Source organism: Trachymyrmex cornetzi, unplaced genomic scaffold, assembly GCF_001594075.2.
Source record: "Trachymyrmex cornetzi isolate Tcor2-1 unplaced genomic scaffold, Tcor1.1 scaffold400, whole genome shotgun sequence".
NCBI classification, from domain to species: domain Eukaryota; kingdom Metazoa; phylum Arthropoda; class Insecta; order Hymenoptera; family Formicidae; genus Trachymyrmex; species Trachymyrmex cornetzi.
This window is the reverse complement of record NW_017298745.1, coordinates 4,422-4,989: the sequence shown is the minus strand read 5'-3', so window position 1 is coordinate 4,989 and position 568 is coordinate 4,422.

Here is a 568-nt window from a genome sequence, read left to right as displayed (position 1 = left end):
AAAAAATTCTCAGAACTTTATGAGAAGAAAATAAATAATTTTTGTCTCTTGCAATTTTTCTGTGAAGTTGATAGTATTTGAGGAAAAAATTATTGAAAAATTATTCTTGGCACTTTAAACGATATTTGAACATTTACTATTGATAAATATCAAGAAACGCCAATAATCGGTTAAAGTTAGAGATATTATAAATACAATACAAATTCTTAATTTTTAAATTTAATTATTTCAGATGTGACTGTGCGCCGTTCGAACGTTAACCACAATCAATCTAAGATGTTAATAATATAAATCAATGAGGGGCGCCGAAACATTCGGACATTCCTATATATGAAATAATCCCCCCTAAATTAATTGAGTAAAAAACTTATTGCGAAAAATATTACCTCAGCCAGGATTTACTATTGAATTATACCTTACCGTTTTTTATTCTTTTCACTTTTATTGAAGTTTCATTCATGTACATATACGTACATATTGTTGCTCAGCGGAAACCGCGAGAAGGTGGAAGTCTCCCGTCAGGAGGGAAACGTAAAAAATTACATTTAATTTATTAATATAACTATAA